Raw genomic sequence first — 23,888 nt, forward strand, 5'->3', positions numbered from 1 at the left:
CTGAGGAAGGACTTTCTTGCTATTGAGGGAGTGCAGCGAAGGTTCACCAGACTGATTCCCGGGATGACAGGACTGACATATGAAGAAAGACTGGATCGACTAGGCTTATATTCACTGGAATTTAGAAGAATGAGAGGGGATCTCATAGAAACATAAAATTATGATGGGATTGGACAGGTTAGATGCAGGAAGAATGTTCCCAATGTTGGGAAAGTCCAGAACCAGGGATCACACTCTAAGGATAAGGGGTAAGCCATTTAGGACCGAGATGAGGAGAAACTTCTTCACTTAGAGAATTGTGAACCCGTGGAATTCTCTACCACAGAAAGTTGTTGAGGCCCGTTCGTTAGATATATTCAAAAGGGAGTTAGATGTGGCCCTTACGGCTAAAGGGATCAAGGGGTATGGAGAGAAAACAGGAGCAGGGTTCTGAAGTTGCATGACTTGAAGGGCCGAATGGCCTGCTCCTGTACCTATTTTCTATGTTTGTATGTTTCTATGTGTCCTGGGCAATATCCATCCCTCAATCGACATCACTAAAGCAGAGAGGCCTAAAAATCCGATAAAGCCTGTAAACGGGCGGTACCCCGCGGGCCAAGGTTTGCTCGTGACCATAAGTAGATTGCAGGCAGCACCAGAACTTGGTCCTGCCTACTCGTTATCATTATCATTATTGTGGCGTCAGCCTAGCCTTGAACGCGCTGAATTGCTGAACGCCCAGCAAGGACTGTGAGGTAGGTCGGGTCTCGGGGCCAGGATCAGGAGGGAGGTCGGGGCAAGGATCAGGGCAACATCGGGACTCAGGGCCAGGATCAGGAGGGAGGTCAGAGTCAGGATCAGAGTGACATCAGGACTCGGGGCCAGGATCAGGAGGGAGGTTGGGGCGACATCGGGACTCGGGACCAGGATTGCGGGGGGATTCAGGGCCAGGACAGGGGGATGTTGGGACCCGGGGCCAGCATTGGGGATGGGGAAGGGTTCAGGGCCAGGATCGGGGGATCTCGGTACTCGGGGCCAGGATCAGGGGTGGGGGGAATGGGTTTAGGGCCAGGACTGGGGAGATGTCGGGAATCGGAACCAGCATCAGGGGGACCTGGAAGTTGAGTGGGAGATTGGAGAGGGTCTGGAGTTTGGAGGTCGGGAGTGAGGTCGGGGATGGCAGTGGTAAGTATTTACCTTTTTTCATTCGGTGCAGTTTGCCTTCTCAGGAGTAAACATCGTTGGCGCTGGCTACCACAGATGCAAGCTAAATTTGCAAGAAGGCACAGAAGCCAGTGTTAGATCCCTTATTTGAATATGTTAATAGCCCAATGCCTGCTTCAGATGAAGCTAAACACCGCCTCTTCTTTTTCCCTCACCACAGGCCAGATTGGAAGTGGATGGAATCAAGGTTGACACCATTTCTTCCACAAAACCGGTCTTAAAAGCCGGCACTAAACCCCCAAATTTCTAGGCCAGACGATCTGGTCATTTATCTCATTGCTGTTTGTGGGAGCTTGCTGTGCACAAATTGGCTGTTGTGTTTCCTGCATTACAACAGTGACTACGCTTCAAAAAAGTGCTTCATTGGCTGTAAAGCACCTTGGGACGTCCTGAGGTTGTGTAACTCTCTGGAATTCTAATTTTGAGGATCATAGTGTAATATTTTAATTATGTAAAACTCATCACCAGTCCAATTCCATTCCCTGCATTAGTTCTAAACCCTGGCAATTAGACCAGAACAGTGACAGGAATGTTCAAATAAAGCCGGTTAATGTATTTACAGCAGGAATAACTTCCTTTTCTCAAAAAGGTGTTTGAAGCTAGTCTTAAAGACAATCTTCACATAAGACAACTCTTGATCATGCTCCTGAAAGTTCCTTTGGAGAAAATGAAACACGTTTAAAAGTGTCATTTAGCATTGCAGAGGAAGAGCATGTAGAACGGGCAACTTAAGAGCTCAGAAGGAAGAGGGGAAAAGTCATATCTGCAAACACCATTGTAGCAGCAATGAAAAGCAATACTGAGAATTTATGGCAGAGAGAAAAGTTAGACAGTGAAGATGAGAAAGGGATTGTCTGTGGGTAACAAGCTTGTTGAGGGCTGAGAGAGGAGCTCTTAAACCATCCTTCGACCTGGGGGCTGTGTTTAGGGCATGGATGGACCTGGACTTGAAAGATATTTAAAGATTGTTGAAGGGGGAAAAAAAGTTTTAGGCACAAAAGAGGAAACTGAGTGAGTCGAGTTTATAGCTAGAGGAGATATGGTGCCATACTTAAGAATCATTCTATTAGCTCTGATCAGCATAGGAACATAGGAACAGGAGGAGGCCATTTAGCCCCTCGAGCCTGTTCCGCCATTCAATGAGATCTTGGCTGATCTGCGACCTAACTCCATATGCCCGCCTTTGGCCCATATTCCTTAATACTTTGGTTAACAAAACGTTATCAATCTCAGATTTAAAATTAAAAATTGATCTCGCATCAATTGCGGTTTGCGTAAGAGAGTTCCGAACTTCTACCACCCTTTGTGTGTAGAAGTGTTTTCTCATTTCGCTCCTGAAAGGTCTGGCTCTAATTTTTAGACTATGCCCCTTAGTCTTAGAATCCCCAACCAGTGGAAATAGTTTCTCTCTAGCTACCCTATCTGTTCCCCTTAATATCTTGAAAATTTGGAACAAATTACCCCTTAACCTTCTAAATTCTAGGGAATACAACGCTAATTTGTGTAACCTCTCCTCATAATTTAACCCCTGGTGTCTGGGTATCATCCTGGTATACCTAAGTAGGCGTAACAATGGATGGGTGTCTTGACTAAGACTGAAGAGTGCCAGGAAATGGAGGAACAAGGTTCCACTGGGGTTCTGTCACACTTGCATGCCAAAGTGATTTTTTGGTAGGGGAGGGGAGATTGTTCGGCCTGTGTTCTCCCCACGCTCCCCCCCCCCCACCCACTCCAGACCCATGACAAGAGGAGGTGCCTGAGGGAGGTTGACCTAGGAATTCTGCCAAGTAGCCCTTTGGCAGACCTCGGAGATCTTACACCAGCTTAACACTGTCGTGAATCCTTCTGAGGCCTGTGGAAAGACCCCACAACTTGTGAAGCCATCCAAGATTGATTACCTTCAAAAAAAGTGCCCTGATAGCACTCCAATGAGCTGGAGATTGCAGAAACTCTGGGTCCTTCATGGAGTTCCTATGTCTGCCTTTGTCACCAGCGGTTCGGTGTGGGCACTGCTAATGCCTTCCACCCCAAGCATGCGAATGATGCCTTCCCCATAATTTGGTATCTGGGGCCCCTGGCTTGGGTAGATGTAGGGTTCACTTCCAGCAGCAGAACGATCCTATCAGAGTTTCTGTCCCAAAGGTTTTGAATGTAAATACAACTGTATAGAAACATGAATGTTAGTTCTATGTCCAAGATGTATTTAGCTTTTCGAGGATGGGTCGATGGTTCTAAATCATTTTATCATTTCACAAGTAATGGAGCTGTTGAAAAAGGTAGATCTGCCATATCGATGCAGAGGAAAACACTTACTTTAAATGACTAATATGATACTTCATTCATTTCAGTAGTTAATGGTAGCAATATTTCAAGATAATAAATAGCTTACAGATATTTTATCGTAACTCAAACCGACATAAGTCAGTTATGGCTCAGCGACTAGCACTCTCGCCTCTGAGTCAGGAGGCCATGGGTTTAAATCTCACTCCAGGGTGACACTCCAGTGCAGTGCTGAGGGAATGCTGGACTGTCAGAGGTGCCATCTTTCGGTTGAGACGTTAAACCGATGCCCCGTCTGCCTCCTCAGGTGGATATAAAAAATTCCACGGCACTATTCTGAAGAAGAACAGGGGCGATATCCCTGGTGTCCTGGCCAATATTTATCCTTCAATTAACATAACAAGAAACAGATTATCTGGTCATTATCACATTGCTGTTTGTGGGAGCTTGCTGTGCACAAATTGGCTGCTGCGTTTCCCACATTACAACAGTGACTGCACTCCAAATTGGCTATAAAGTGCTTTGAGACATCCAGTGGTCATGAAAGGCGCTATATAAATCCAAGTCTTTCTTTTTTTTCTTTTGGTCCACAGCCCCAAAGCTCTGAACCTGCGATCAATAATACATCACACCATTCACATGTGAAGCACATGCAGTTCTTTCAAAAGTCTCTAGACAATCATAAAGTGACACTCGTAGTTAAATTTGTAGATTATGGAGCATTAGGAAAATATTTTATTTTCCTCCTCGAACTCAGTTATCCTTTCTCTGAATAACCCGGTGCTGTTTACTTCTACTCACTGAAAATCAATTACCTCCCAACAATAAGCATCATTTGCTGCCTTTGTGGTAATGTAAACACCATTAAGTGAATGGCATTATTGCAAAGAAGGGCATTGTGCTGTTGGCAGAAATAAGTGAAGGACCCTTCCACTTATGCATTAGAAATGGAGCTTTACTGCTGTGCCTGAAATGTGCAGAAAGTCTGTATCTATTAGGAGCTATGAGTGTTCAGTGGTGGAAATAGAAGGGGGAGGGGGGTGCGAAAAGCTGAAACTCGGTCTATTGCTTTGAAAAAAAGATGATGTATTTGCTCATGCAATGGGGCACCGTACGTACCACTCATGCAATGAGTGCAGACCTCCAGCTGAGCTACATTGTGAAATGCCACTGAGCATGCGGAGCTCGCTTCACTTCTCTTCACCAAAGCTTGGCATCAATGGGAATACTGCGCGCGAGCGTGTCAGCAGGCTCAGCCCCTCCCCAATCCCCTGACCTCCGAGGCTGACGGATGTTCAGCTGAGTGAGGGCATCACTCATGTGGAAAAGATCAATGCATTGGATTTCAGGACATTTAGCTTGCAACACAGACACACAAAAGCAATTCTTATCAATATTCTGACTGATTAATGTGTGCAAGAATGAACATAACATTCAAGAATGATAGTCCTAAGTTAACAAAAAATAACTCATCCACCTCCCTGTCAGTAATGGCCTACTCCGGTTTCGCATGCAGTCACACTTCCACGTGCGGAGAGAGTTGAAGAGCACTGTCCTCTGTTGATATAGCTATCCACGTTTCATTAATAAATCTATCATGTACTTTTCACCAATTTGAAATGAGTTCCAACTATGCTAAATGATCATTTAAAAAGGCGCACTAAGGAATCTGTAGTAAATGAGCTGAACTTCATTTCTCCTCATAATGTTTAATTGTCTGTCACTAAAGAATACATCTGCATTATGGAGAATTCGAGAACCTGAATAGAATATAAACATGTTCGCTGTTCAAAAATTTCAGGTGTAAGAATCAGATATCTTGCATCATTAGGCTTTGCGTATATAACTTTGCCACTATCTTCTGTTACTGTTACACTTCAGTGCATTTGCAGCTGACATTATGGGACCAAGTTTGCCCCCTCTGATAGAACGGTGCACCTCCATGAGGTGCCCGGACTTTGTAGTACAGAAATGGCGCCGATTTCTTACTTCCGTATTCTCCCCATTGGTTCCAGGTCTGTGGCCTGTGGCACAGGGCATCGAAACGCGTGGTGGGTGGAGCTACAGCCCTGGGCCGTAAAGAGTGCCGGCAGCTGCGCGCGTGCACAGTAGCTCCTGGCCCTCACAGCGCGTCTTGTCTCCGGGCGACCCTATCTCTGGCTAAAGGGACATACGATGTTCACAACCCCTATCCCGGGCTAAGTGGCCTGCCACATAGGCCGGCCGCTGCCTTCCCGCACTCCCTGAACAGTTCCCATGGCAACACGGCAGTATGGAGCGTGCAGACAGGGAGATTTAGGCCATTTTGTTTGCAGTGCTAAGGAAATAATGTTGGCAGTCTATATAATATACTCCAGTACATAAACTTAATTACTTTGAGCATGCATATATGTCATATTTACCTAGCACTCTTTTCAGGAGGCAGGACCCTTTGTTCTTGGATTAGCAGCCCTGCCAGAACTTACCCCTTTGATGTCTACGTATCTCAAATAGTATCAGCATTTTACACGATGACTAAGTATGCTGTAGTAGGTGAGGTAGGAACTTTTAATTTTTTATTTGAGTTATTGATTGATTTTTAATTTTTTTATTATTTTATTTATTGATTGATTTATTGATGATTGATTGATTTATTGATTTATTGATCATTTATTAGTGATGATGGTTCTTTATTTTTAAAAGTGAAGTGTTTAATGCTTTGGAAAATCCTCTAACTTCCTTCGAACTTCCCTTCCCCTTCCCCCCCACCCGCTATCTCTGGCTACCTGCGTCTGATTTCTAAAGTGTTCGCAAGGATTTTCAGAACGTACAAAAGTGGACACTTACTCTGGCCTAAGTTAGTTTGGAGTAACTACTTACTGGCCAAACTCATTTAAATGGCCAAAACAGACATAAGTGGCTGGGAACACTATCTTTTGAAAAAAAAACTAAAAAAAAACCTAACTAACTCACTTATACTGGCACAAATTAAATGGCCAGAATTGCAACTTAAAAGATACTCCAGAAAAATCAAGTTGCTCCAAAAAAAAACTGAGCAATGCCTGGGGAAATTGGGGCCCATTAGCCTGAACATTCATTAGTGCCATGCCCATTTTACAGACATAACATGGGCGCCTCAGCGTCCGGTATGGTGGGCGGTGTGTGCGCACGCAAATCAAAAACAATCAAGTCACAGCAAAAATTACATTCACCTTTTACATAAAGCAGGGAAACTCAGGCAATATGTGGTGGGATAAAGAGCTGTCTTTGAATAATGATCTATTTACATACATTTTAACACAACAACTTGTATTTATATAGCACGTTTAACGTGGTAAAATGTCCCAAGGCACTTCACAGAAGTATTATAACACAAAACAAATGAATTTGACACCAAGCCACATAAGAAGAAATTATAGCAGATGACCAAAGCTTGGTTTTAAGGAGGAAAGAGAGGTAGAGGCGGAGAGGTTTAGGGAGGGAGTTCCAGAGCTTGACAGCTGAAGGCACGGCCACTGATGGTTGAGCAGTTATAATTGTCATGTATCTCACATTACTGTATATAACTTACCATGCTATACATGACTGTAACTGAATATGACCTGTAACAATAAGCATACCTTACCACCAGGGGTGCACTTGCAGGAGACACTCCATACCTGTCCCACTGAGGTATATAAAGGGAGGTCTCAGGCAAGTGCAGCACTGGAGAGCTGGAATTAAAGGTGCAGGTCCTGAGTGACCTTGACTTCAGCATGTGTCTCATGTGAGTCAGTGCATTAGAGTCAGGACTTAACAGTGGCGACGAGTTAATGGATCACAGAATCCACAGAATAGCTACCAACAGCTCAGATGAGAAATACAATGCTGGAGACAATTGGGATGACTTTATAGACAGGCTCCAGCAAAGCTTTGTGACCAAAGACTGGCTGGGCGACAATAAGGCAGACAAGAGAAGAGCCCATCTCTTGACCAGCTGTGGCTCGAAAACATACGCCTTAATGAAGGACCTGCTGGCATCCGAGAAACCAGCAAGCAAGTCGTTTGAGGAGTTGAGCACACTGGTGAGAGACCACCTGAAGCCAGCGAGCAGCTGACACATGGCCAGACACAGGTTCTACAACTACAGACGCTGTGTGGGCCAAAGCATACCTGACTTTGTGGCGGAACTTCGGAGGCTGGCTAGTTCATGTGAGTTCCCCGATGAACTAAGGAGAGAAGTACTGAGGGACTTTTCTATTGAAGGAATAGGCCACGCAGGCATATTCCGAAAGCGAGACTACGAACTTAACCCGAGAGGCACTGGTCGCACAGACGTTCTTGGCAGGTGAAGAAGAAACGAGGCTGATCTATATTTCGGGTACGACAACCAAGGGGTTCACATTGTGAAACAAACCACTACCCCCACACACAGACAAAGGGAGGAGAGCAGGCCTTCAACAGCAGACAGTGACGCCAGAAGCCAGCAAAATCAAGGGCCACATGAACGGCTGATCACACCTCATCAACCCACAATGCGAGCAATCAACAACAGATTGAGAGAAGCTCAAAGGAGATCAGCCAGACGCAGCTCATCCTTCAGAAACAATGGAAACGGTCTGTGTTGGAGATGTGGGGGAAGGCACTCAACCAGGGTGTGTCGATTTCAGCATGCCATTTGCAGAAACTGCAACTACACAGGGCATCTGGCTCGCATGTGCAGAAAAACAGCAGCTCGGCTGGTATACGAATCGGAAGGGTCGGAAAGCGGACCAGAAGACAGTTAGAACAGTGCACGGGACGCCGAGGTACAGCGGGTTAACACGATCAATGTCCACTGTTCTTATACCAAGACACCTCCAATTATGATGAGGGTTCTACTCAACGGGATACCCGTCAACATGGAACTGGACACGGGGGCCAGTCAATCCCTCATGAGCATTCAACAATTTGAACAGCTGTGGCCTCACAAAAGCAACAGGCCAAAACTCACAAAGATCAACACCAAACTAAGGACCTATACCAAAGAAATCGTCCCAGTCCTTGGCAGCGCCATGCTCTCAGTCACACACAAAGGGATGGTGCACCGACTTTCCCTGTGGATTGTCCCCGGGGATCTCCCAGCCCTGTTGGGGAGAAGCTGGCTAGCAGAACGTAATTGGAAATGGGATGATGTTCACGCCATGTCCTCAGAGGAACGGACCTCCTGCTCAACAGTTCTAAACCGTTTTGAACATCTCTTTCAGCCAGGTGTGGGCACCTTCAAAGGGGCTAAAGTTAGAATCTACATCACACAGAATGCCAGACCGGTCCATCACAAGACTAGAGCTGTGCCTTATGTGATGAGGGAAAAGATTGAAAATGAACTGGACCGGCTTCTGCGAGAAGGCATAATTTCTCCCGTGGAATTCAGCGACTGGGCAAGCCCCATCATCCCTGTCATGAAGCCTGATGGATCCGTGCGAATTTGTGGGGGGTACAAGTCTACCATAAACAGAGTCTCCATACAGGACCAATACCCGCTGCCCAGAGCGGAGGACCTATTTGCCACGTTGGCTGGAGGAAAACTTTTCTCGAATATTGACCTCACATCTGTGTATATGACACAAGAGCTGACCGAAGAGTCTAAGCTACTCACCACCATCAACATTTGTGTACAATTAATGCCCATTCGACATCAGGTCGGCAGCTGCTATATTCCAGCGCAACATGGAGAGTCTACTCAAGTCCATCCCGGGGACGGTTGTGTTTCAAGATGACATACTCATCATGGGCAGGGACACCGACTCTTATCTCCGCAATCTTGAGGAAGTACTAAGTCGATTGGATCGGGTAGGCCTAAGAGTTAAGAAATCCAAGTGTCTGTTTCTCGCGCCTGAGGTTGAATTTTTGGGCAGAAGGATTGCCACTGATGGAATCCGCCCAACCGAATCCAAAACCGAAGCGATTCGCCTGGCGCCCAGGCCCCTGAATGTCTCGGAACTGTGCGCCTTTCTTGGGCTACTCAATTACTTTGGGAACTTTATGCAGAACTTGAGCACGCTACTGGAGCCTCTCCATGTGCTACTCAGAAAGGGGTGCGATTGGTTTTGGGGGGACGCCCAAGAACGCGCCTTCAATAAGACATGCAACCTTCTATGTTCCAAGAGTGTTTTAGTCTTTTTTGACCCAGGTAAAAAGTTAGTCCTTAGTGTGATGCATCAGCGTACGGGGTCGGGTGCGTTTTACAGCACGTCAATGATGCGGGTAAATTGCAGCCCGTTGCTTATGCCTCCAGGTCACTTTCGCGGGCGGAGCGCGGGTATGGTATGGTTGAGAAGGAGGCGCTCGCGTGCGTGTACGGTGTCAAAAAGATGCACCAATACCTTTTTGGGGCCAAGTTTGCATTAGAAACTGACCACAAACTCCTCACGTCCCTACTATCCAAGTGCAAGGCAATCAACGCCAACGCCTCGGCGCGCATTCAGCAGTGGGCACTCATGCTGGCGGCTTACGACTACACGATAAGGCACAGACCAGGCACAGACAACTGTGCCGACGCACTTAGCAGGCTACGCCTGGCGACCACAGAAGGATCCAATGAACAGGACTGTGAGATGGTCATGGCAATCAATGCCTTTGAATCCACAGGTTCGCCCATGACAGCTCGCCAAATCAGAGGCTGGACAACCGGCGACCTCACGTTATCGCTAGTTAAAAGATGCGTTTTAACCGGTGACTGGGCAGAGGCTCACGATGCCTGCTCCGAGGAGGTCAAACCCTTCCATAGGCGCATGCATGAACTCTCACTACAGGCAGACTGCCTGATGTGGGGCAGCCGAGTAGTTATGCACTTAGGAAGCAGGGAGGCGTTTGTCCGGGAGCTCCATCACGAGCACCCGGGGATTGTCCTTATGAAGGCCATAGCTAGATCTCAAGTCTGGTGGCCTGGCATTGACGCAGACTTGGAACTCTGCATCCGTCGGTGCACCATTTGTGCCCAACTCAGTAATGCCCCCAGGGAGGCCCCCCTAAGCCCCTGGCCCTGGCCCACCAAACCGTGGTCGCGGGTGCATGTAGACTATGCGGGCCCATTCATGGGCAAAATGTTCCTCGTAGTCATTGATGCATTTTCAAAATGGATCGAGTGCACCATTTTAAACTCGAGCACCACCTCCACCACTGTGGAGAGCCTTAGAATCATGTTTGCAACGCACGGCATTCCTGACATATTGGTCAGTGATAATGGTTCGTGCTTCACTAACACAGAATTTCACGATTCTATATTTGACCACGCTATAAATCATGTTAAGGTGGCACTTTTCAAGCCGGCCTCCAATGGCCAGGCGGAGCGAGCAGTGCAGATCATTGAACAAAGCATGCTCAGAATCCAAGATCCCACGCTGCAGAGCCGCCTGTCGCGACTTCTGCTGGCATACAGATCTCATCCGCATTCGTTGACTGGGGTTCCCCCCGCGCAACTATTGATGAAACGAACCTTAAAGACCAGGCTCTCGTTAATCCTCCCAGACATGCATGAAATTGTTGAGGCTAAGCGTCAAAAGCTAACTGAGTACCATGACCGAAATTCAAGGTGGAGGTGGAATGAGATAGGGGACAAAGTGTTTGTGCTAAACTATGGCCGGGGTCCCAAATGGCTTGCAGGGACAGTAACAGACAAAGAGGGAAACAGGCTACTCGTTGTACAAATGGACAATGGCCAAACCTGCCGGAGGCATGTAGACCAGGTAAAAAGTAGATTCACTGACAACACTGAAGAACCAGAGGCAGACTACAATGTGGAACTCACACCACACCTGGTGGACAGACAGGTGGAACAACCTGAGGAAAGGGCAGTCTCAACAGACAGCCCAGGTGAGATACCAGCAATCACACCGAACGAAACAGACAGCCCAGGCGAGATACCAGCAATCACACCGAACGAAAAACAGGCACCAAGGCAAACAACTGAACCACAACTAAGACGCTCCACGCGAGAGCGCAGACCACCTGAGAGACTGAATCTATAAAGGCAATAAGACCTTGGGGGAGGGTGATGTCATGTATCTCACATTACTGTATATAACTGTATCTTACCATGCTATACATGACTGTAACTGGATATGACCTGTAACAATAAGCATACCTTACCACCAGGGGTGCACTTGCAGGAGACACTCCATACCTGTCCCACTGAGGTATATAAAGGGAGGTCTCAGGCAAGTGCAGCACTGGAGAGCTAGAATTAAAGGTGCAGGTCCTGAGTGACCTTGACTTCAGCATGTGTCTCGTGTGAGTCAGTACATTAGAGTCAGGACTTAACAATAATCAGGGATGCTCAAGAGGGCAGAATTTGTGGAGCGCAGATATCTTGTATAATGTACTACTTTAATGTAGTTAAGTGTGAAATTGTGCACTTATGGAAATCTTGAGGTAGAGTGGATGCTGCAAGGCATCACGCCGTTGTCTACCAGAAATCAATAAAAGCTGATGGAATATTTAATTGCTGAAATATATTGAAGAAAACAAATGAAGTAAACATCTAGAGCACTGGTCAGGCCACACCAAAAGCATTGTGTAATTTTTTTTATCCATGCTGCTGAAAGGATGTAGCTGAGCTGGAAAAAATATTTAGCACCAGGTGCCTCTTCCCTGAAATATCCACGGGCCAGTGTCCACAAGACCCTTCTTCCCCAACAACCATTCCTTCACTCATGGCCTAACGTCAGGGCAGACAATGAATGTTCAGCACTGGCCAGAGTACATGTAACCAATAGTATATAACTCATGTTTGTTTCCCCACCCCACCTGACAATCACAATGTGGGTGGCAGCATGACTCTAGCCTCCATGTATATCTCATCACCCCGACAAAAATTAAAATGTAGAGCACCAGCAGTGATTCTGCAGCTTTGGGCAAGATGAAACAAAAAGCATCTAAAATTCAAACAAACTATTCTTGTACAGCTAGTTTCAGCAAATTCAAAATACCAGAAACTTTTGTAGTTTCTGCCCAGCTTAGCATTTCAGAAGTATGGGGAATTGTTGGGCCGAATGACTTGTCTACGTTAAAGGCGCTATATACATGCAAGTTGTTGTAACACAAGTGTAGAAGCCAAGTACTTAGTGTTATATCTCCACCAGATGTAATGCCCCTATTTAAAAAATGAGGCAGACAAAAAGCAGGAAACTATAGACCAGTTAGCCTAACATCTGTGGTTGGGAAAATGGAGTCCATTATTAAAGAAGCAGTAGCAGGACATTTGGAAAAACAAAATTGGGTCAGGCAGAGTCAGCATGGATTTATGAAGTGGAAGTCATGTTTGACAAATTTGCTGGAGTTCTTTGTGGATGTAACGAACAGGATGGATAAAGGAGAACCAGTGGATGTTTTGTATTTGGACTTCCAGAAGGCATTTGACAAGGTGCCACATAAATGGTTACTGCACAAGATAAAAGTTCACGGGGTTGGGGGTAATATATCAGCATGGATAGAGGATTGGCTAACTAACAGAAAACAGAGAGTCAGGCTAAATGGTTCATTCTCTGGTTAGCAACTAGTGGGGTGCCGCAAGGATCAGTGCTGGGACCCCAACTATTTACAATCTATATTAACGACTTGGAAGAAGGGACTGAGTGTAATGTAGCCAAGTTTGCTGACGAAACAAAGATGGGAGGAAAGGCAATGTGTGAGGAGGACACAAAAAATTTGCAAAAGGACATCGACAAGCTAAGTGAGTGGGCAAAAATTTGGCAAATGGAGTATAATGTTGGAAAGTGTGAGGTCATGCACTTTGGCAGAAAATATCAAAGATTATTTCAATGGAGAAACATTGCAAAGTGCTGCAGTACAGCGGGACCTGGGGGTACTTGTGCATGAAGCACAAGGATAATATGCAGGTACAGCAAGTGATCAGAAAGGCCAATGGTATCTTGGCCTTTATTGCAAAGGGGATGGAGTATAAAAGCGGGGAAGTCTTGATACAGCTATACAGGTGCAACGTCCCGAATCCGGAACCCGCGGGACCGAGGCCGTTCCGGATTTTGCGATTTGCCGGATTTTGGAACGCCTTTCTGATGTCACGAATCCGGAAACACCCGAGCCCAGGTTCGGGTATTTCTGGATTTTGGAACGTCAGATGAACTGTTCAGGTCGCCAGGTAGGGTCTCGCCGCCGTGGAAGTGTTCGGGCGGTGCACCGCTGAGGAGATATTTGCACGGGTCCCGCTGAGCAGATGTTTGTGCAGGTCCCCGCCGCCTAGAACCTGATCGGGCGGGGCCCCGCCGCCATGGAGTAGTTCCTTGTCTGGCCCGAAGTAGGTGGGGTCGGGCAGCTGAGATAAAGGGGAGGGAGGGGAGCCGGGGCGAAGTCAGACCGGAGCGAAGTCGGTTCGCCGAGGCGAGGGGAGTCCGGATATCAGAACATTTTCTGATTTCTGGACGACCCCGCCACGGATTGGCCCAGTGTCCGGATTCCGGAACATTCTGGATTCCGAAAATCCGGATTTTGGAGGTCGAACCTGTATAAGGTATTGGTGAGACTAAACCTGGAATACTGCGTGCAGTTTTGGTTTCCATATTTACGAAAGAATATACTTGCTTTGGAGGCAGTTCAGAGAAGGTTCAATCGATTGACTCCGGAGATGAGGGGGTTGACTTATGAGGAAAGGTTGAGTAGGTTGGGCCTCCGCTCATTGGAATTCAGAAGAATGAGAGGTGATCTTATTGAAACGTATAAGATTGAGGGGGCTTGACAAGGTGGATGCAGAGAGGATGTTTCCACTGATCGGGGAGACTGGAACTAGAGGGCATAATCTTAGAATAAGGAACCGCCCATTTAAAACTGAGATGAGGAGAAATTTCTTCTCTCAGAGGGTTGTAATTCTGCAGAACTCGCTGCCTCAGAGAGCTGTGGAAGCTGGGACATTGAATAAATTTAAGATAGAAATAGACAGTTTCTTAAACGATAGGGGAATAATGGGTTATGGGGAGCAGGCAGGGAAGTGGACCTGAGTCCATGATCGGATCAGCCATGATTGTATTAAATGGCGGAGCAGGCTCAAGGGGCTGCTCCTAGTTCTTATGTTCTTATCTTGGGGGGTTGCGAGACTGAAAGAGATTACAGAGATAGCGAGGGGTGAGGCCATGGAGGGATTTGTAAACAAGGATGAGAATTTTGAAATCGTGGCCTTGCTTAACCGGGAGTCAATGTAGGTCAGCGGGCACAGGGGTGATGGGTGAGCAGGACTTGGTGCGAGTTAGGATATGGTCAGCCGAATTTTGGGTAACCTCAAGTTTACATAGAGTAAAATATGAGAGGCCAGCTAGGAGTGTGTTGGAATAGTCATGTCTTGAGGTAACAAAGATATGGATGAGGGTTTCAGCAGCAGATGAGCTGAGGCAGAGGCAGAGACAGACAATGTTGCGGAGGTGGAAATACAGCTGACAGTCCTCATTTAGATCAAGGAAGGGCTTTTTCTTTTATTAGAAATTGTTGTTTGAAACATTAGGATGTAAACAGTGAACCTCTGTCCACTAGTTTAATGGAGGCATTTATACTTATAGTACAATTAGCTGTTTCTAGGCTCTAACCTCTCTGTCCCAAATCTGTCCCATAAATAGGGATATAACGGGTCCCATTTCTGCTGTGTGCCTTAGCTGAGAAATCAATTCAAAGTTATGAAAGACTACAATATTACTTAAACCTCTGCTTTTGAGAGGACTGATATATGGGGTAGTTTTCTTGCTGCAGTGTGCAGTGCAAAACTAATCTTGCATATTGCATGTGAAAACTGGAAGGAAATAAAGGCTGAACATAATTCTAGTCAATAAACAGATTTTTTTCTGTATTGGAACAGTCACATCTGCTTAAAAACTAACATTTATTGTTATATTTTCCTAAATAAAATTGAAACAGAATTGGTTAGTATTGCAGCACAAAATAATTAATTCTACTCCACAGTATTCTGCTCAGTGTAACAATTTCAACCTAGTAGACTGCAACTTAACCGGAACCTTGAATAAAGAATATTAAAAACAAACCTAGAGATTCTAACAATGTATAAAATCCCTTTAAATGACTGAGATTTATGTGACAAACTGCTAATTTGAGAATTCATTGCTTCCTGAAATGTAGTACCCTGTACAGCACTCACTTAGTAAATTTCTAAATGCCTACCTAAAAAGATCTTGGAGTGTGCATGTTTTAAACACAGCTAATGAAGACCTATTGTAAAATTCAGTCCCAATTATGCAGTTAATGAAGTCATATCTTCATGATACTCTCCTGTGCTGTAAAAAAAAAAATCAGGAGTGTCTACAAGTTTTGAACGTAACTTAACAAATCCACTGAATTTACAATATCCAATATTAACAGACAAACACAGCACTCATGTGACTTCCACGCAAAATAATTTGGTGTTTGTGCGCTAATATCCCAAGTTACAATTTCAGGGGCAGGATATTAAGTGTCTGTCAGGTTAACCTATCTCTCCCACTTCATAATGTAGTTCCAGATTTTTTTTCCGAAGCAGAGAGGTTTTCCAGTTTTAACAGAAAATGCATTCTTGAAAATCAGAAATCTCTAGTTCAGAGGCCCTGACCTTACCCCGTGGGACACTGGAATACAAACATTTCACACAATTGTTTGCTATTTTCCATTGGACATAAATGTGTTAAACTGTCTGCTAAGATAGTGATGAGAGGAATTTCAGATGAATGCATTCAGTGCTTAATTAGCATGTCGGTTTGTCATTTCAGGATAAATTGTTATGGGGCCGAAATTGCCCCGCGCTGAATTTGCAGCGCATAATTCGAATTAGTGATGCGTTTTGTGCCGGCACGGGAAACAACGGAGCCGGTGCGGATTTGCCTTCTTTTGGAGAAAAAAATGGTGGGGGTGGTAACCATGCATTCTTGCGGCACTCCTGCGGCCTCATGGCGCGTGATGTTCAACACCACGCTACTCACATCAGCGCGGTGCATCACCGCTGCATCGCAATGTCCTTCCCCTTCTCTTAAAGGGGAGGCCTGCTGCGATCTGAGCAGCACTTTCAGTGCCGTCCACTGGTCCACCAGACAATGTGACAGCCAGGCCAGTGACCCGGCAGCCAAGAAGGAGTGCCGGCCTGCCTGCCTAACCAGCGATTGCCATTATCGGGCTGACTGAAAAGTCGGCCGACACAAAAAAGATGGCGTCTGCAGCGGTGGCACCTCCCCTTTAAGGGCGGTTGGGGCGCCACAGTCATCGCAGCTTCCCGCACCGAGAAGCTGCCAGTGGCATCGCCCCGCGCCGACCTCTCTCCCGCGGGGCAATTCCCCCCATGAGCCACTAAGGGGTCAGCACGGGGCGATAAGGGGTTGGTGCACATGGCGATGACGTCATCACCAGGTGCAGTGCAAACCCCTTTTCACTCGCCAACCCATGGGGGCAATTCCGAGAGGGAGCGCTCTGTGCACAGCGCTCTGGCGAAAATCCTTTAGAGCACCATTATCGCCCACCTCCGGCGCTAAGGGCAATTATGGCCCCTAAGTCTCTGCTAAGTTAACCCTTTTCTTCACTTCTTAATATACTAACCTTACAGGTTTTTCCTAAATAAATAAAAGATTAGTTTAATTCTTGTATTGGACTCAAAATTGGCCTTTTTTCGGTGCACTCACCAGAGATGCGCCGACTTTGTGGGCTGAAAACGGCGCCGATAAATTGTCCCCCGATTCTGGCCACTGTGTTGCCTCTCCGGTGGCTTGGCGCGGCATGGCCAGTCGACTGGGAGGTGGAGCTATGGCCCTGCGGCAAAAACAATGCCGGCAGCTCTCCACATGCGCGTTGGATTGTGCGCGCATGCGCAGTAGCTCTTGCCCCCAGCCTCTGTGTGTGTGCTGCAGCGTGGGACCCAATTCGTCCCGCCCCTAACCCGGGCCGAGTGGCCTCCCGCACAGGCCGGCCCATGCCTTCCCGGGCTAGAAGGCCACAACAAGCAGTTTGGTGCGGGGCGCAAGCCGGGGCGGCAGGGATTGGGGGGGGAGGGAGTTTTGATCCCGGGGGAGGGGGTGGAGGGGGAATGGGGAGTGGGGTGGGAGAGGAGAGTTCTGATCCGGGGGTGGAGTTTTGATCCGGGGGGGAATTCCAAACCGCAGGGTGGGTTCGATCACTGACCCCATGGGGGTAGGGGGTTCTGATCCCATCGGCAGTACGATCCCCAACCTCTTGGAAAGATCTGATCCCCAGACGTGTCCGATCTCTGACCCCAGATGCTGTTCTGATCCTAGAGGGTCTGATCCCCGACCCCGGGAGGTAAAGTCGTTTGTAAAGGGCGGGCTGATAGTGGGTGAGCTTAGGTGGCTGGGAGAACATAGGAACATAAGAATTACGAGCAGGATGTACTTCTATTTTTTATTTGGATTTTTTGAAAAAATTATGTAAATATGTTTTTTCTCTTTACTTCTTTTATTTTTGTAGTTTAAGATTCCATGAATCCTTCTGTTGTATAGTAAATTAACTTTGTGAATTTTGTCATATGATGTCCTGTATAGCTGTTTGATCCTATTCACATTCTTTAGTCAAGTCATTAGGTTCTGCTGGCCTCCAATCTACCTACCTGCGCTGATCTCTTAACTCTCTGCAAGGGTTTTCTGTGCGGCCACAAGTGGCCACATACGCTGGCCTAATTTAGTTTGGAGTAACTATTAGCTGTCCAAAGTGGCCTAAATGGCCAAAACGGACGTAGGAAACTGGTAACGCCCCCTTTTGAAAAAAACTAAACTAAATTTTAAAAATCCTAACTAACTCACTTACACTGGCACAAATTGAATGTGCAAAATGGGGATTTTTAAGATACTCCAGAAAAATCAAGTTGCTCCAAAAAAAGCAGAGCAACTCCTGGCCAATTTTGAACCCATAACTCCAGTAACAGGTCCATAAACAGTATCTGATTATGCATCGGATTTCATGCCTGAATTTTGTTAACCCTAAACAAATTACAGTCCACAATGCCACAGGGATTTACATCATCAAATAAGCCATTTAGATGAATATTTCGTGATGTGTGAATGGAACTTGTAGAGTAGCTATTGCTTTCAAAAAGCTGTTCGAACATAAGAATTAGGAGCAGGAGTAGGCCATACTGCCCCTCGAGCCTGCTCCCATCAATAATAGTCAATAATGGGCAAAACTCTTTTTAAAACTGCTAGAAATGAGGTGCAGAGCATTGAGCTGCTCATGAGAAAAAATAAATCAGTTGCTTGTACATTGAAATAATCCTGCTGAGCTGACTCCGAGAATTCTGATTGAATCTCTGCAATTCAGAGAATGTTGCAGAATGGTTCTATTTCAAAATTATCTCCCAATAACATAGATTTAAAAAAAATTGGATTGTGCATTATATTGGCCGAATTTGTCATTGCAGTTATCAGTAGATCATCGTTTAATTCTCTCTCCGCTATCTTAACTTGATTATCTTAAATAGATTATCTGGTCATTATAGCATTGCTGTTTGTGGGAGCTTGCTGTACGGAAATTGGCTGCCGCATTTCCTGCATTACAACAGTGACTACACTCCAAAAAATACTTCATTGGCTGTAAAGCGCTTTGAGACGTCCGGTGTTTGTGAAAGGCGCTATATAAATGCAAGTCTTTCTTTAACACAGGCATTAACCTGATAATTTTACATGGGTTAGTTCCTCCACTAAACTACCGGACAGAGGAATGTCATGCATTCATCCATTAATATTGCCAACAATAGGGTATTGCAATAAATTGTAGAGCAAATTTAACTTTCTAACGGTTAATATTCCTTTTTTTTTTGTCAGTTACTATTATTTGTTACACAGACAATGCCACATAAATATAGGCCTGCCCTTTGCACAATGCACTGCAAATCCAATGGAGCTCCGTTGACTTCAATCATATAGAACTCACGATTCTAGCACAAGATGCTTCTTAGTTCAGTCATCACAGTAGACAAAGCCAAATCCACGACCCAATTGCACTGGAAGACAACTGCATCATGTTCAGTGACATCTGTCATTTTTGTTTTAGTTTCGTTTAGAACCCTCGTTCATGCCTTTGTTACCTCTAGACTTGACTACTCCAACGCACTCCTGGCTGGCCTCCCACATTCTACCCTACGTAGGAAATCATCCAAAACTTGGCAGCCCATGTCCTAACTCGCACCAAGTTCCGTTCACCCATCACCTCTTTTGCTCGCTGACCTACACTGGCTCCTGGTTAACCAACACCTCGATTTGAAAATTCTCATCCTTGTTTACAAATCCCTCCATGGCCTCGCCCCTCCCTATCTCTATAATCTGCTTCAGCCTCGCAACCCCCCCGAGATGTCTGCGCTCCTCAAATTCTGTCCTCTTGAGCATCCATGATTATAACTGCTCATTGGTGGCCACGCCTTCAGCTGCATGGGCCCCAAGCTCTGGAACTCCCTCCCTAAACCTCTCCTCCTCTCTACCTCTCTTTCCTCCTTTAAGACGCTCCTTAAAACCTACCTCTTTGACCAAGTTTTTGGTCATCTGCTGTAATTTCTTATGTGGCTCGGTGTCAAATTTATTTGTTTTGTGTTATAACACTCCTGTGAAGCACTGTGGGACATTTCACCACGTTAAAGGTGCTATATAAATACAAGTTGTTGTTGTTGTTAGTTGGTAACTGAACAATTAAACGGGCTGCAATGCACAGATTTGTTGCTCTGGTGAGCATAAATCCTAATGCAAGCATCAGTTTGGCAACCTAGCCACACGCTTCAATGTTATAGTGGCACACTTATTTTATACTCGCGGATCTCCTATGGTGTTACATTCTTTTGCAATGTCCCCGGAGCATTATACTACATATAATACAATGTATTCATCTGCTGCTAAAGCAAGATGGGTTGAGAAAAATGACCTTGCATTAATATAGCATCTTATCACGTCCTTGGAATGTTTCAAAGTCCTTCAGAACCAGTGAATTACTTTTAAAGTACGGTCACTGCTGTTATGTAGGTAATGCAACCAATTTGCACACAGCAAGATCCTACAGACAGCAGATGAAAAAATAACCAATAAACGTGTTTCTGGAGCTGTTTGTTGGGGCATGAACTGACCAGGGCACTAGGAGAAATTCCTGCTCTTCTTCAAATAGTACCATAGGATTTTTTTAGATCCACCTGAGCAGGCGGATGCCTTGCTTTACTATCTCATTAATATCGTCTTTCAGATGACATGTTAAACCGAGGCCCGTCTGTCCTCTCAGGTGGATGCAAGAGATCACATGGCATTATTTCGAAGAAGAGCAGGGGAGTTATCACCAGTGTCCTGGACAATATTTGTCCCTCAATCAACATAACAAAATCAGATTATCTGGTTATTATCACATTGCTGTTTGTGGGAGCTTTCTGTGTACAAAATGGCTGCCGCATTTCCCACATTACAAGACGTCCGGGGGTGGTGAAAGGCGCTATATAAATGCAAGTCTTTCTTTTTTCTTTCTCATCTGAAAGGCAGCCCTTCCCTCAGCGAAGTGTCAGATTAGATTATATGATCAAATTTGTAGGCGGGTGTGAATTCACAACTTTCTGAATCAGAGATGAGAGCACGAACAACTAAGCCAAGATGACACTATCGAAGCTGTCCCTTAAAACCACAAACTGTAACTTCTGTTTCTCCACAGATGCTGCCTGACCTGCAGAATATTTCCAGCTTTTTTCTATTCCATTTCCAGATTTCCAGCATCAGCTGTATTTTTCTCTGAGCAGCTTTGTGGAATTCAGTCAGGTCAGTTCCTATCAAAAGGCTACGTGATAGCCAATGTTCCCCTGAGGTGCGCGGTCATGCACCAATCAATCGCAAGGTCCCATGCAGGCTGCTCACCAGCTCCTGCCGCTGCAAGAGATACCGTGCATGCGCAGCAAATTTAACGGGAACACACGCAAAAAAAATTGGAGGGAACATTGGTGGTACCACATCATAATCCAAGAGATGCTAAAAACAATAACAATAATATTGTACGTTACAGTCCCTTAATGTTGAAGAGCCATGAGAAAGGTGAAAGGGTTTTATCCGTATTTTTGGCAGATAAATGGGGTGGCCCATTTAAAACAGAAATGAGGAGGAATTTCTTCTCTGAGGGTCGTGAATCTTTGTAATTCTCTACCCCAGAGAGCTGCAGAGGCTGAGTCATTGTATATATTCCAGGTGGAGATAGGCAGATTTTTGAACTACTAAGGAGTGAAGGGTTATGGGGAGCGGGCAGGAAAGTGGAGTTGAGGCCAAGATCAAATCAGCCATGATCTTATTGAATGGCGGCGCAGGCTCGAGGAGCCAAATGACCTATTCCTGCTCCTATTTCGTATGTTCTTATAAATGTATTTCTAGTTTCAGATACGATCATTAAAATGCAGCAGATTTTCAGCTGGGAGCTGGTTGGGGGGCAGGATCTTCCACCTAAAGGGTGCGGATTTAAGTTTTGCTGCAGAGGAATCACGCTCAATGTTCAACATAAGGGGCCTGTGTGCCATTCAATATAATTCCTGGTCCCACTGCAAGCAATCGTGAATGTTTATCGCTTTTTCAGTTGCCAAGCGGAATGTGGGTTAATTCAACAAAATCACAATTTTGTGATACAGGTACAGTTCTGCTATTGTTCAAAATAAAACTGTGCCAAGAACCCTTAATGCCGACAAGATTCAGATAAACTGCCTTACAAACAACCAGACCTTTTAAAAGAAAGACTTGCATTTCTATAGCATCCTTCATGACCTCAGGACATCCCAAAGCACTTTACAGCCAATGAAGTGCATTTGAAGTGCAGTCACTGTTTTAATGTAGGAAACGCAACAGCCAATATGCACACAGCAAGCTCCCACAAGCAGCAATTAAGTAAGTGACCAGGGGCCCGAATTTGGTCAACCTAATTTCTCGCCGGTCTCCCTGTTTTCTAGGCGCTCTCCCCTCCGTGCGAGTTTGGTGAGGCCCTCATGCCAGCGGTTTGGAAGGATCGCTGGGGAGCATCCGCTGGTGTGCGTCGGCGTACAACGCCGAAAAAAGTCCTCCCGCCCACTCCCGCCCGAGATTCATCCGAACGGTCCTCTGCTCCTGCAGGAGAAAAGACCGCTGCGTGGAAGCAGGTCTTAGCTGAACGGTAGGTATGAAGACCTGCAAGAAAAGCTTTGCATTATTTCTTTTGCAGTGATTTTGTTTGATAGGGTCCTCTGAAAGTTTTGTCATGGTTTGTTTTTTATTTGGTGAAGATTTTTTTTTCCCGCTCCCCCCTCCCTCTAGCCTCAAGGTTACTTTGCCGAGGATTGCATTTGCCGCCCAGAATCCGATCTACCGCCCGCTGCTGCCCAGAATCGCGTGTAATGCCCATTTTTTCTGCCAGGTGTTTTTTTTCCCATTTTTTTCACCAAACCTCTGACGGTAAATGGGCGGAACTTAGGTTTGACCAAACTCAGGCCACAGATAATCTGATGTTGGTTGAGGCATCAATATTGGCCCAGGTCACGGGGACAACTCCCCTGCTCTTCTTTTGAAATAGTGTCTTGGAATGTTTTACCCAAGGGGGCAGACGGCACCTCTGAGAGAGTGCAACACTCCCTCAGCACTGCACTGGGCATGTCAGCCTAGATTTATGTGCTCAAGTCTCTGGAGTGGGATTTGGACCCACAACCTTCTGATTCAGAGCCACTGAGCCACAGCTGACACTTTACAATGGACAAGCAGCCAATGAAGAAGAAAATAATACTTTCTATGAAACATGGAACAGTTTATAGTCTCGTAGTTGCAAATGAAAGTGACAAAAGTTTCAAGAAAGGAGAAGTTGGTTTCTGTTGCTATAGGCAGGCCGACAGAATAATAATTCCCCTCGAGAGCTTCTTGGCTCAGTAATACTGTGAACAGATTCTGTAAATATTAAAAAATAGTTTCTTACAATTGTGTCAGAAATAAATTCAAAGGACCCACTAATCATGGAAGCCTGTGGAAGAAGCCATCAAACAGAAGGCAGGAGCCTCAGTCAATGCTATCTGAAAATATAACATTGCTACCGTCTTGTCTGACACTGCCCCTATCAGAAGATACTGAAATCTAACCCAACTCGGATCAGCTGATTTAGCTTAAGCCAACAATATGAATCTCAGCATTCATTTGAAATAATAATTTTTCTACCTGCCTCCAACGTGTGCAGCCTACGCCATCCCTATTCTCAGCTGAAAATTCCAACAGCTATTGCTGTTTGTGATGGCACGGCAGAGCGAGGGTTTCATGTTGCTCTGCTACTGAGACAGACCACAGATATACTGAGGCTGCCTCTCCTGGTACTCCCCTGTGATACTTTCAGAGAATCCCATGTCTGCAGCTTCAGCAGACATCTTGGGCACACTCCACATCTGGGATTTGGTGTGTTCCATCGCATTCACCATCTTTAATTCTAACCCTGCACCGGAATCTGCAGCACGACAATTAAATTCACATCTGCAGGAT

At 45.8% G+C, this 23,888-nt stretch overlaps 1 protein-coding gene and 1 long non-coding RNA gene across 8 annotated transcripts in view; one reads left to right on the forward strand and one right to left on the reverse strand.

Annotated features, from left to right (window-relative positions):
- LOC139280046 (doublecortin domain-containing protein 1-like) overlaps positions 1-23,888 on the reverse strand; it is a 761,217-nt gene that overhangs the window by 371,309 nt on the left and 366,020 nt on the right. The window lies entirely within an intron of this gene.
- Positions 5,604-22,542, forward strand: LOC139280048 (uncharacterized). Its single transcript, XR_011596587.1, has 3 exons — positions 5,604-6,020; positions 21,079-21,182; positions 22,349-22,542. It is a non-coding gene; the product is annotated as an uncharacterized lncRNA (long non-coding RNA).

This window comes from Pristiophorus japonicus, chromosome 14 (genome assembly GCF_044704955.1).
Source record: "Pristiophorus japonicus isolate sPriJap1 chromosome 14, sPriJap1.hap1, whole genome shotgun sequence".
In the NCBI taxonomy this organism is placed as follows: domain Eukaryota; kingdom Metazoa; phylum Chordata; class Chondrichthyes; family Pristiophoridae; genus Pristiophorus; species Pristiophorus japonicus.